Genomic DNA, 12,112 nt, shown 5'->3' with positions numbered 1-12,112 from the left:
TTTGCAGGCCCCATTATAAAGATGCCTATACGCGGAACAGGAAAGAATAGGACATTGCCGCAAAGATGTGGGCGGCACACAGGTGGCATTTCTTGAGTCCCCATAGAGATGAATATGTCCGCGTGTTATCCGCAAAAACTACATATCGGATGTGGAACGAAAATATGGTTGTGCGAATGGAGCCTAAAAGGGAGGGCGAGAGGATGCCTCTGTTTCAGCAGAAAGCTCTAGAACAGGGATCAGCAATCCAGCTCTTGTGAAACTACAACTCCCAGCATGCACACTTTTCTTGGCTCTTCCTGTGACTCCCATAGAAGTGAAAGGAGGATTCTGGGAGTTGTAGTTTCAGAACAGCCGGAGGTTGCTGATCGCTGCTCCATAACCTACTGTTTAAAGGATTGACCAAAATATTGTCTCCTGAACGACAAGAAAATAGCAATAAATGATGACGTTCTCTACAGGGAGAGAAAAAGACATCAGCTCATGAGACCACCGTGTTCTCCAGGCTCTCATCAGAGAGACCCCAAGGCAGAAACTACAATACATCAAAAATCCTAAATTGTGACAACGCGCAGGCGCTTCGCCAGGTTCTCAGTGACATAAGGAAACCGTCAGCATGACCATTATGCAGAATAGCAGGTGGGGGAGGGGGGGTCTCATGACTAAGATCTGTTAATTAGTATAGAAATGTAGAATAAATGACATCAGCCGTCACCCTTGTACTCTATTCACTTCTAGTCAATCATTGATAGCTCCACAATTCTTCCGATTCAGAAATCGGGGTTCAGCAATAAAAGGCGACCGCTTCTTATTGTGACCACATACTGGATGCCAAGTCCCCTACTAAGTCCCAGAAACAACCGCTTCTTATTGTGACCCACATACTGGATGCCAAGTCCCCTACTAAGTCCCAGACACAACCGCGTCCGCTTCTTATTGTGACCACATACTGGATGCCGAATCCCCTACTAAGTCCCAGACACAACCGCTTCTTATTGTGACCCACATACTGGATGCCAAGTCCCCTACTAAGTCCCAGACACAACCGCTTCTTATTGAGACCCACATACTGGATGCCGAGTCCCCTACTAAGTCCCAGAAACAACCGCGTCCGCTTCTTATTGTGACCACATACTGGATGCCGAATCCCCTACTAAGTCCCAGACACAACCGCTTCTTATTGTGACCACATACTGGATGCCAAGTCCCCTACTAAGTCCCAGACACAACCGCTTCTTATTGAGACCCACATACTGGATGCCGAGTCCCCTACTAAGTCCCAGAAACAACCGCGTCCGCTTCTTATTGTGACCACATACTGGATGCCGAATCCCCTACTAAGTCCCAGACACAACCGCTTCTTATTGTGACCACATACTGGATGCCAAGTCCCCTACTAAGTCCCAGACACAACCGCTTCTTATTGAGACCCACATACTGGATGCCGAGTCCCCTACTAAGTCCCAGACACAACCGCTTCTTATTGAGACCCACATACTGGATGCCGAGTCCCCTACTAAGTCCCAGAAACAACCGCGTCCGCTTCTTATTGTGACCACATACTGGATGCCAAGTCCCCTACTAAGTCCCAGACACAACCGCTTCTTATTGAGACCCACATACTGGATGCCGAGTCCCCTACTAAGTCCCAGACACAACCGCTTCTTATTGTGACCACATACTGGATGCCGAATCCCCTACTAAGTCCCAGACACAACCGCGTCCCAATGCTAATGTCATTCAGAAAGAATAGCTGAATGTAGCAGAGGCGAGACTGTCAGATGATGTAGCTGACCTAAGTTTGTTGGTTGGCACAAGTTATCTGGATGAGGACTGCAGGTAAAGCCCCCCTCTTAAGGGGCTGTCTAAGGGTAGAATGGGTAACGTAGTAGTAGTGATTCAGTAAATGACCCCAACCTGAAATCAGGCAGTAGAAAGTATTCCGCCCCTTTCCCTTTGGAAAGTTCTCCTGATGCACAGAGGTGACAATCCCAGCTCTGCTACATCTACAGTCAATAATACAGTGTGATCATCGCACTCCACAGGTGAGACTTCCTAAGTTCCCCCATAGGCAGAGATGACAGCAGCAGTGTGACAGCTTCCACTAGGAAGTATCCCATTCCATAGGGAAAGCAGGGGATCCAGGCAGGACCGGGGGAGGGGGCTCCGGCAGAACAAACAGTCCACACTACATCCCCGGAGAGCTACTCACCCGCTCCGCCGCACGGACACCAGGCCGGGGACACTGACACTCTGACCCCGGAGCACCGCACAGCCTCAGCGCCCAGCACCGGAGAACTGCCCCGCTGACGTCACCAGGCCGCCCGCCTCCTCCACGGCCGGCCGAGGGGGCGGAGCCTGTGCCGGCTCACCTTGTGTGCGGGATCCTCCCCCTGGATGATGGAGTCTGCTGAAGGCCTGGGACTGACCCCAGCGCCATCATGACACGTTTATAGTGGAGGAGTCACCCAGATTCCTGAATATATCAAATACTGAGGCACTAATACATACAGGGTCACTGTGCCCCCCACCTGGATTAAAGGGGTGTTCCCCTTCCATTATACATGTAAAAGATACAAGCTCTTAGCGCACATAACATCAAGATGGCTTCTGCAGATCGGTCCATAACACTAAGGGCTTGTTCACACAAACGTTTTTTGCGTTCTACATACTGGCCGTTTTTTGCATTCGGTATATGGTCTGTATACGGAACCATTCATTTCAATGGTTCTGCAAAAATAAAACGGAATGTACTCCGTATGCATTCAGTTTCCGTTTTTCTGTTCCATTCAGAGATAGAACATGTCCTATTATTGCCCACAAATCACGTTCCGTGGCTCCATTCAAGTCAATGGGTCCACAAAAAAAACGGAACACATATGGAATGTACTCCGTATGTCTTCCGTATCCGTTCCGTTTTTGCAGAACCATCTATTGAAAATTTTATGCCCTGCCCAATTTTTTCTATGTAATTACTGTATATGTCATACGGAAAAACGGAACCGGAAACACTACTGAAACGTAAAAACGGCCTGCAAAACACTGAAAAGCCATACGGTGGTGTGAACGAGCCCTAACAGAACTGCCTCTCCTGGGCTTGACTGAAGGCTGCAATGTTCAGGGCGGAGTAGGAACCAGCTACATATATACTCAGCTCAGAAGCAGTGATGGCCAGTTCTCAGTGTTCGCTCACTGCCATCTTGACTCACAAGTCTGACGATGCACAGGTAAGCCCTTACCTGTGCCGTGAGCCGGTCTGAAATCAAATGCGGTCACCGGGAGCAGGTGCAATGAGCAGGACACTGGGTCAGTGGGCTGCTATGCAGTGGGTCAGTATATATGTGTATAAGTTCGTGACGCCAGTTGCAGCTTGCGCAGGTACTGTAGCAGGGCCCTTTAAGATGGTATGAGCACACGTACTAGGTAAGGAATGCCAGAGGGGGATATTGTCTCTGTATAGTGTCAACGGTGTCTCCTACCTTGGTACGGCTGGACTCCTGTATCCCGGCTCACATACAACAAATTGAGTGTTGTTAATAGGAGTAATTGAGGAATGATGGAATTCCACACAGAAAAGAGGGTCCAACTTGTCTTTACTTGGTGATATGCTATGCAGCTTTTGATCCATACAAGTTACAGCAATAGTCTAGAGTCCCAGCAGGTATTGGCAATATGTGGCAGGAATTATATATATATTCTGCATCTGATCATATGCCTAGTAGAATCTGGCAGGTATCTATCTTCTGCTCTGTCTTTAGTCTGCTTGAAAGGGGCCTGACTAGCTGTGGAGGTACTTATCTTCTCCTTGTTTTGGAATCTGTACTTACAGGACTGCTCACAGGGAATGGGTGGCTTCCTGGAGATCTGATAGTTCTGTAGATGGCTGCTTCCTTTGTCTACCAGCTGAGCTAAGGGACTCAGGCTGGGAAGGTTGATCTGGGGCCTCAGGAGAGGCTTGGATCCTTGGTTGGGGTCCCTGTTTCTGAGAGCTCCTATCAACACAGCCTACCCCAACAGGGGGTGGCTGGTACACTGCCTAGAACTTTCTGTCCTCCCTCTGAAGTACGATGTGGGAACATTCCACTCCTCCTCAGATAGGGGGAAGCTAGCCTGGAATGGTCTATACCAGCCTAGGTCTATTAACTAGCTATGGTCTACTTACATATTGCTGCCACCTGCTGGTGTACATGGAAATGTCAGATTACACAGGATATTAACACATTTATACTTTAACATCATATAGCAGGGTGACAGAGTTTTAGTGACATACTCTGGGATGTTACACAGGCAGTTCCGAGAACAGCCTGATGAAGGCCCCCGGCAGCTGTTCTCAGAACTGCCTGCTCCCGGTGACCGCATTTGATTTCAGACCGGCTCGCGGCGCAGGCACAGGTAAGGACTTACCTGTGCATCGCTGGACTTGTGAGAAAAGATGGCAGCCCGCATATGTTCGCTGGCGAACACTGCGAACTGGCCATCACTGGTCAGAAGCCCTGGGCAGAAGGGTGAGGAATGCTCAATCTAAAAGAGGCCGCTACCCTAAATATATAGACAAGCACGTTCATAGTCGCAGGTGCACGTCCATAAGGCTAACATGCAGACAGCAAACAATACAGGTATGGCAGCACATTAGTCATACAAACAATAAAACTGGGGATAGGGATTATACTAAAGTGGTATTATACCTTCTATACATGAAAACGTTTGATCGGGCATGTGCGCAAAGAGCTTCTATTTTTCCATGTATGTAGGTATAATACCCCTTTAGTTTAGTATAATCCCTATCCCGTTTTATTGTTTGTATGACTAATGTGCTGCCATACTTGTTTTGTTTGCTGTCTGCATGTTAGCCTTATGGACGTGCACCTGCGACTATGAACGTGCTTGTCTAAATCCTCTTGTAGTATAGTTGTATCTGACACCTCTATAAAGGAGAACTCCACAATAGAAACATAGAAACATAGAATGTGTCGGCAGATAAGAACCATTTGGCCCATCTAGTCTGCCCAATCTACTGAATACTATGGATAGCCCCCGGCCCTATCTTATATGAAGGATGGCCTTATGCCTATCCCATGCATGCTTAAACCCCTTCACTGTATTTGCAGCTACCACTTCTGCAGGAAGGCTATTCCATGCATCCACTACTCTCTCAGTAAAGTAATACTTCCTTATATTACTTTTAAACCTTTGCCCCTCTAATTTAAAACTGTGTCCTCTTGTGGTAGTTTTTCTTCTTTTAAATATGCTCTCTTCCTTTACCGAGTTGATTCCCTTTATGTATTTAAAAGTTTCTATCATATCCCCTCTGTCTCTTCTTTCTTCCAAGCTATACATATTAAGGTCCTTTAACCTTTCCTGGTAAGTTTTATCCTGCAATCCATGTACTAGTTTAGTAGCTCTTCTCTGAACTCTCTCTAGAGTATCTATATCCTTCTGGAGATATGGCCTCCAGTACTGCGCACAATACTCCAAGTGAGGTCTCACCAGTGTTCTGTACAGCGGCATAAGCACTTCACTCTTTCTACTGCTTATACCTCTCCCTATACATCCAAGCATTCTGCTGGCATTTCATGCTGCTCTATTACATTGTCTTCCCACCTTTAAGTCTTCTGAAATAATTACTCCTAAATCCCTTTCCTCAGATACTGAGGTCAGGACTGTGTCAAATATTCTATATTCTGCCCTTGGGTTTTTACGCCCCAGGTGCATTATCTTGCACTTATCCACATTAAATTTCAGTTTCCAGAGTTCTGACCATTCTTCTAGTTTTCCTAAATCCTTTTCCATTTGGCGTTTCCCTCAAGGAACATCAACCCTGTTACATATCTTTGTGTCATCAGCAAAAAGACAAACCTTACCAGCGAGGCCTTTTGCAATATCACTTATGAAGATATTAAACAAAATCGGTCCCAGTACAGATCCCTGTGGAACCCCACTGGTAACATGACCTTGTTTTGAATGTTCTCCATTGACTACCACCCTCTGTTGTCTGTCACTCAGACACTGCCTAATCCACTAAACAATATAGGAGTCCATGCTCAATGACTGCAGTTTATTGATAAGTCTTCTATGTGGGACAGTGTCAAAAGCCTTACTAAAATCTAGATATGCGATGTCTACTGCACCTCCACCGTCTATTATTTTATTCACCCAGTCAAAAAAATCTATAAGATTTGTTTGACATGATCTCCCTGAAGTAAACCCATGTTGTTTTTCATCTTGCAATCCATGGGATTTTAGATGTTCCACAATCCTATCCTTTAATAGGGTTTCCATTAATTTGCCTACTATTGATGTCAGACTCACTGGTCTATAGTTGCTCGATTCCTCCCTACTACCTTTCTTGTGAATGGGCACGACATTTGCCAATTTCCAATCTTCCGGGACGACTCCTGTTACTAATGATTGGTTAAATAAATCTGTTAACGGTTTTGCCAGCTCACCACTAAGCTCTTTTAATAATTTTGGGTGTATCTCATCAGGCCCCTGTGACTTATCTGTCTTCACCTTAGACAGCAAACTTAGAACATCTTCCTCTGTAAAGATACATGCATCAAACGATTTAATAGTCATTCTTTCTAGTGGAGGTCCTTCTCCTTTTTCTTTTGTAAAAACTGAACAGAAGTATTCATTAAGGCAGTCGGCTAGCCCTTTATTCTCTTCTACATACCTTCCGTCCTTTGTTTTTAATTTAGTTATTCCTTGTTTTAATTTCCTTTTTTCATTTATATATCTGAAGAATGCCTTATCCCCTTTTTACAATCTCATATAAGTGACAGCCCCGACCTCTGGAATAATGGATCATGGAGCAGCTTTAGCGTTTTGTTTGGAATTGAGCATTTTATGAATTAAAGGGCTTCTGTCATCAGAAAGATTGCCGTTAGCAACGGATCACATGCGGAGTTATAAACACGCCACAGTGTTTGGGGTTTTTCAGCATTTCCTCCCATTTAGGCCACTTTATTTCAGTTATTTATCGGAAAGATGGACCTAAAACCATTGCACCCGAGACATGAGCTCTGACAACTGAAGGTCACGGTCCAGGTCCCTTCTGCCTCCGTTCCCACATTTCCAATAAATTAGCACTCATGTAATATGCAAATGAGGCTCTAGGAGCAACAAGGGCGGTGCTGTTGCACCTCTCTTCTCCCAGAGGCTCCACTCACTCTTCTTCATGCTGCACCCCATAACTAAGACGGACAGGCAGGGTTGCAAATCCGAATTTTTCTTTTTTCTGGACAACTTATCTCAAAATCACGGACAGCCAACATTTCTTACGGACAAATAGGAAAACTCTAATGAATGATAAATATTATAAGTAATACACGTCATATACTGATAAGAACTCATTGCCAGCATTTACTGGGAGCTGTAAAATGATGAGAATTGCCACCAAAATAATCTAGTCATGTACCATCAGCCTATAAAAATTTACAGACTCGTCTAATTTTTTTTCAGAAAAAAGTTGCCTATTTTTACGGACTGTCCAGCCAAGTGGATGAGATTTAAAGAAATTTTATCCGCATGCTGCAGAAAAATAAATAAATAAAATTTTAAAAAAATCGCCCTGTGGCATGGTTTGTAAATTTACAGCACGTCAATCTATCGGGCGGCGTTCAGACATGAATTACACCCTTTGCAGTAAAATCAGTGACAAATCCATAGCAGGATTTCCGCTACCTTTTGGGTTAGAGCAGAGCGAGGCGCTAACAATATCTGAATACCTGCCACATTTTCCTGGCTGCAGCCTCGGCAGGGGAAATACTCGTATGACGTCAACTGCCCCAGCAAAAAGAGCTGTTTGCTGGGGGTCATTTATTAAAGCTCGTACAGTGTGACAATAGTCGCAAAGGGCATTTTCTGTGACTATTTTAACGCCAGTGTGATAATATTTTATGACATGGGCGTTTTTACGCCAAGTACGACAGATAAGATGGATGGGGGCAGAGCTGATATTGAGATTCTGATATTCAGTTCCTTTCACCTGAATGAGGCTTACAGAAATCCATGTGCTTCCCGCCTAAACAACGCCATTCAGGTGAATGGAACCAATTTTCAGTCACAAATTTCTGCAACAAAATCTGCCATGTGTGAATGCACCTTAAAGGGGTTGTCCAAGATTTATCAATGACCTATCCTCACCATAAGTCCCAGAAAAGAAGATGGAGGCAGCATGTCCGGTAAAAAACCCTTTAAAGGGTTTTTTACCGGACATGCTGCCTCCATCTTCTTTTCTGGGACTTGTTACGCAGGAGCCCTGATGAATCTTGGACTCCAGGTAGGCTGTTGCATTCCGGATGACCTCAAGATCTGGTGAGTGCGATTCCACAATTATTTTTTGTCTCTATCCTCACCATAAGTCATCAATATCTGATTCGGCTGCTTTCACATCTCCGTTTTGGAGATCAGACTGCCTGATCCGGCATAAATGCCAGCTGTCGACCAGAAAAAAACAAAACTTTGCATGCAATGGTTTTTGTCCAGCCAAAACCCAGCATTTATGCCGGAAATCGCCTGGATGACCGCCAGAATTGCAGTGAATGGAGATCCGGTGGTGAAGTAGAGGATCCAAATCCTGTGAGATCCAGTAGGCTGTTCTGTGCCGGAATTGCTAGCCGGATCTCAGAACGGACATGTCAATGAAGCCTTCCACTCCCAGCACCCCCGGCGCTGCAGTGCTTGGGTGACCCCTTTAAATTCTCTGAAATCATCATACTGATGGCATATGGATGACAACTGCAAAATATGTATATATATATTGTGGGGATTCGCTCTGGTAGTTAGGATAAGCGGGCGCAGTACAGAGGCAAAATACAAGTTCGTAATTCAAACTTCAGTGTTTATTCACACATGGTGCCAAAAACAAAACGTCACTTTGCAGTGTTGGTGTTTATTCAGACCCAATGGCAAGTTAATATAACAAAAAGTCACCTTGGTGGCAGTTCTGCCTCAGAAAGTCCAAATACAGGCTTTAGCAGCACAGACCTCAGATTCCAGCACACAGACATGGCTTCTGAGCCCAGCCGCCTATTTAAGGACAGCCAGGTGCTGCCAAAACCCGGACCGGAACTTAAAATCCGGTCCGGTATTTGAACTCACCTGGCTGTAAATCAGCCCAGCAACACATGCTGGGAGAAAAATACCTGTTTTTCTAGACCAAACCTCTCACTGTGTCACATAATATACACTCACCTAAAGAATTATTAGGAACACCATACTAATACGGTGTTGGACCCCCTTTTGCCTTCAGAACTGCCTTAATTCTACGTGGCATTGATTCAACAAGGTGCTGATAGCATTCTTTAGAAATGTTGGCCCATATTGATAGGATAGCATCTTGCAGTTGATTGAGATTTGAGGGATGCACATCCAGGGCACGAAGCTCCCGTTCCACCACATCCCAAAGATGCTCTATTGGGTTGAGATCTGGTGACTGTGGGGGCCATTTTAGTACAGTGAACTCCTTGTCATGTTCAAGAAACCAATTTGAAATGATTCGAGCTTTGTGACATGGTGCATTATCCTGCTGGAAGTAGCCATCAGAGGATGGATACATGTTCTCATTCTGTTTACGCCAAATTCGGACTCTACCATTTGAATGTCTCAACAGAAATCGAGACTCATCAGACCAGGCAACATTTTTCCAGTCTTCAACAGTCCAATTTTGGTGAGCTCCTGCAAATTGTAGCCTCTTTTTCCTATTTGTAGTGGAGATGAGTGGTACCCGGTGGGGTCTTCTGCTGTTGTAGCCCATCCGCATCAAGGTTGTGCGTGTTGTGGCTTCACAAATGCTTTGCTGCATACCTCGGTTGTAACGAGTGGTTATTTCAGTCAACGTTGCTCTTCTATCAGCTTGAATCAGTCGGCCCATTCTCCTCTGACCTCTAGCATCCACAAGGCATTTTTGCCCACAGGACTGCCGCATACTGGATGTTTTTCCCTTTTCACACCATTATTTGTAAACCCTAGAAATGGTTGTGCGTGAAAATCCCAGTAACTGAGCAGATTGTGAAATACTCAGACCGGCCCGTCTGGCACCAACAACCATGCCACGCTCAAAATTGCTTAAATCACCTTTCTTTCCCATTCTGACATTCAGTTTGGAGTTCAGGAGATTGTCTTGACCAGGAGCACACCCCTAAATGCATTGAAGCAACTGCCATGTGATTGGTTGACTAGATAATTGCATTAATGAGAAATAGAACAGGTGTTCCTAATAATTCTTTAGGTGAGTGTACTGTATATATAGAAAAAAAATCTTTATTCACCAAAATATTTCACAGTTCTTACCAAGTATTTCAAATACATACATATTATATATGAGCACATGGAAAACCCCATAGATGCACAGTGGCTCCATACTGATGACCATTAACCTCTTAGGCTACATTCACACGACAGTGAAAAGCAGATGTGTGACAGCTGTTTTTTTTATTTACAGCAGTCACACGTCCATTTTAAGAACAATGGTAGTGTATGGGGTTATTCATATGGCAGATATTTTGAGGGCCAGTGAATAATGGATGCCACAGGAAAGGGGATAACTGCAGTAGGACTCCCACCAATCACAAGAATGGGGCCCTATAACCCATGCAGCCCCCTAAAATCAACGGAGCAGCTGGTTGGCGTGCATGCGGTCACTCCATTCATTTCTATGGCAGTTCTGGAGATAGCCATGTACTATACTCGGCTATCTTCGGAACTCCAATAGAAATGAGTGTAGCGGTTTCCTAATTTAAGTTGTTTTTATATATAATATGAATGTATGTGGTGTTTTTTCTTTTGTAATTTACTATATACAGTTTATTTATTTACTTTCTAAATATGTCCGACCATGTTTACTTGCATGCCCGATTTTATGCCATGTTCGTCAGATGGACGGGATGGGGGCGCGTTGAGAGCCATGCTGGGGACGGGACTCTGGCCCTGGCAAATTTACTAACATTAAGGCTACGTCTACACGACAACATTTGTCGCGCGACATTTTTTTGCACTAATGTCGCACGACAATTTTTATAATGGCAGTCTATGGTGTCGCACTGCAACATGCTGCGACTGCGACCCAACAGTCGCAGAAAATCCATTTGAAATGTTGCAGTGTAGTTGTGCCCTATATGTCGCGCGACTTATTGTCGTCGTGCAGACGTAGCCTTACACCTGAAAAGGGGCATAAACGTTGTTGAAAACCATTTTCTCTTTAGGCACACAGACTGACTTAGGCCCCTTTCACACGGGCGAGAATTTCACGCAGGTGCAATGCGTGAGGTGAACGCATTGCACCCGCACTGAATCCGGACCCATTCACTTCAATGGGGCTGTGTACATGAGCGGTGATTTTCCCACATCACTTGTGCGTTGCGTGAAAATGGCAGCAAGCTCTATATTGTGCGTTTTTCACACAACGCAGGCCCCATTGAAGCGAATATGGCTGCGTGAAAATCGCAAGCATCCGCAAGCAAGTGCGGATGCGGTGCGATTTTCACGCATTGTTGCTAGGAGACGATCGGGGTGGGGACCCGATCTTCATTATTTTCCCTTATAACATGGTTATAAGGGAAAATAATAGCATTCTTAATACAGAATGCTTAGTAAAATGTCTATTGAGGGGTTAAAAATAATAAACAAATTTAACTCACCCCATCCACTTGGTCACGTAGCGGATCTCCTCTACTTTCTTCAGGACCTGGCTAAAGGACCTTTGATTACGTCACTGCGCATATCACATGGTCCATCACCATGGTGATGTCACAGATGTAGTAGGGGAGAACACCAAAAGACAACAAGAAGGAAGGGGAAAGACACTAGGCCTCACCGCTAGGGAGGGACGATGGTCACCACCTATAAAACCCTGCTCCTGGCCCTAACTCCAATCCGTATGGGCACCTCTTGATGGTAGAGATGCCCATACACAGGAACCTAGAAAACCCTCGTGACCCTCAGATGCCCTAAAGATAATGACAGGGCAGAGAACCACCCGTTCCTTCCCTGGTGAAGGAACTAGCGTCTCAATGAGGCCTAGTAAACAACCCGGGGGGGGGGGGGGAAAACAAAACACAAGCAGAATATCACGGTCGGCGTGACTATCACATACGTGACACAGAGGGAGGGA

The 12,112-nt window shown here is 45.2% G+C and overlaps 1 protein-coding gene across 5 annotated transcripts in view; it reads right to left on the bottom strand.

The window, feature by feature from the left end:
• MYO6 (myosin VI) overlaps nucleotides 1–2,338 on the bottom strand; it is a 262,279-nt gene extending 259,941 nt beyond the window's left edge. For all 5 annotated transcript variants that reach the window (XM_040428669.1, XM_040428670.1, XM_040428671.1 and 2 more), the window contains exon 1: nucleotides 2,213–2,338. The gene's annotated coding sequence lies outside the window, so the exon portion shown is untranslated. The remainder of the gene's footprint in view (nucleotides 1–2,212) is intronic.
• Between the last annotated feature and the right edge of the window lie 9,774 nt (nucleotides 2,339–12,112).

This window comes from Bufo bufo, chromosome 4, assembly GCF_905171765.1.
Source record: "Bufo bufo chromosome 4, aBufBuf1.1, whole genome shotgun sequence".
NCBI classification, from domain to species: Eukaryota; Metazoa; Chordata; class Amphibia; order Anura; family Bufonidae; genus Bufo; species Bufo bufo.
The sequence above is the reverse complement of the archived record's forward strand: the minus strand, read 5'-3'. Positions and strand labels throughout refer to the sequence as shown.